The following is a 2302-nucleotide window of genomic DNA, read 5'->3' on the forward strand; positions in this document are numbered from 1 at the left end:
AGCCAGGATGGTCTCGATCTCCTGACCTCGTGATCCGCCCGTCTCGGCCTCCCAAAGTGCTGAGATTACAGGCTTGAGCCACCGCGCCCGGCGACCTGCCTCATTTTCAAAAGCTGGACACACAGTAAAGCAATACATTAAATAATTCAATATTTGCTATCATTTGGCCATTTTACGAATTTTTGCAAAAAGAAAATCAGAAGTTTTTACCAGATAGAATAAAAATTTATGATGCTATAAAAGAAGCTAGTTACATTACAGGCCATACATACATATAAGTTTCTTTGTTCAAAAAAATATCTTGGCCAGGTGCGGCGGCTCATGCCTATAATCCCAGCACTTTGGGAGGCCGAGGTGGGAGAAACGCTTGAACCTGAGAGGCAGAGGTTGCAGTGAGCCGAGATTACGCCACTGCATTCCAGGCTGGGCAACAGAGCGAGACTCCGTCTCAAAAAATAAAAAAGACGAGCCTGGCTAACATGGCAAAACTCCATTGCTACTAAAAATACCATTCCCTTCATAATTACTACTGAAAAAAATTTGCTACATAGGAGAGTGTTCATGATCCACTATGAATGTCAAATTATGCTATGAATGTTACTGATTTCTATCGACTAGCAATGGGGTAATATCAAATGTACATCTAGGTAAAACATGTTCAGGAAGCAAATATTTAAATCTGCTTTAAAAATTGTCTGGAGACACTATACTATAGGTCATTAAAAATTGTTGTATATCTATTCCTTGCTGGAGTTTCCCTTGAGGACAGGACCTAACGATCCCTTTTATTGTTTCACAGGACATAGTTAACCCCTATTAAAAGTCTCTATGGGTTTCTTTCTTTCTTTTCCTTTGAGACAGGGTCTCACTCTGTTGCCCAGGCTAGAGTGCAGTGGCACTATCACTGCTCAAAGCAGCCTCGACCTCCCTGGCTCCAGTGTTCCTCCAGCAACCCCATTCCACCAGTAGTTGAGACCACAGGTGCACCACACCACCACACCCAGTTGATTTTTTTTTTTTCCTGGTGGAGATGGGGTCTCACTATGGTGCCCAACCAAGCTAGTCTTGAACTCCTGGGTTCAAGCGATCCTCCTGCCTTGGCTTCCCAAATCCCTGGGGTTAGAGGTGTGAGCCACCATTGCCTGGCCTGAAATGGGTTTCTTTAACCAATATAACTTAAGTTTATGATTGTTAATTACCAGAACACAACTGGGCAAGGCAAATTAAAGCCAAATCTCAGAATTCCTATTTGGAAAAAGCTGAGAATACAAGTCACTGATTCAAGGGGGTAAGGTGATGTGGGCAACCATCATGTTAGGAATTTCTACCCAAAACTGTCCATTAGGTGACTACAGTGCTCACTAACACTCTGGCTAAATGCAATGACCTAAAACAACTAGACCAAGACTAAATTGGCCTAAGATACAATGCGTGGAAAAACAAAATCTAGCCAACACTAGTCATATATGGGGAAGGACAATTAACTCACATTTAATAGCTTCTATTTCTGCATATGGTACTATTCAAAAGGTTGAAGGTATTACATAAATAAACCCCTGGCCCATCCCAATCTCCCAGCTGCTCAGTTTCCTTCTATGTTACCAAAGCAATAATCACTCCCAGTCTAGTCTGAGAAGCAAAGCAAAAGACTGAGTTTGTAGACTCCAATTTCCAGTCAAAAAGATATAATTAAGGAACTAAATAAATGGAAAGGTGAGAAGCACTCTACAAGTCCAGAGAAGTAAAAAGATGGAGTTTCACCTCCCCTCCAAGCTCCAAGCAAAGTGCTTTTCTCAGTGTCTAGTAAAAGGTACTCAATACAATTTACCCTCCTGCGTTCCTCACGTGACCTATCTAAGCCCAGTCCACTCTCCAAAATCCAAATTAAGGTATCTTCCCTTCAAGAAGCCATTCATTCCTGTCACTCCAGCCTCCACTGTTTTTTTGTTTGAGACAGAGTCCCGCTCTGCCTCCCAGGCTGGAGTGCAGTGGCAAGATCTCGGCTCACTGCAAGCTACTCCTCCTGGGTTCACACCATTGTCCTGTAATTTTTTTGTACTTTTAGTAGAACGGGGTTTCACCCTGTTAGCCAGGATGGTCTCGATCTCCTGACCTCATGATCCGCCCGCCCCCTCCCAAAGTGCTGGGATTACAGGCGTGAACCACCGTGCCCGGCAGGACTCAAATTATTTCATTTCATTCCTGTTTCCAGGGCTGCCTGCTCCTACTGACACCCCCTTCACGTGCCTATCCCTCTAGCCTGGGCACATCCAGGGCTGCCTGCTCCTACTGACACCCCCTT

This window comes from Colobus angolensis, unplaced genomic scaffold (assembly GCF_000951035.1).
Source record: "Colobus angolensis palliatus isolate OR3802 unplaced genomic scaffold, Cang.pa_1.0 Scaffold32, whole genome shotgun sequence".
NCBI classification, from domain to species: Eukaryota; Metazoa; Chordata; class Mammalia; order Primates; family Cercopithecidae; genus Colobus; species Colobus angolensis.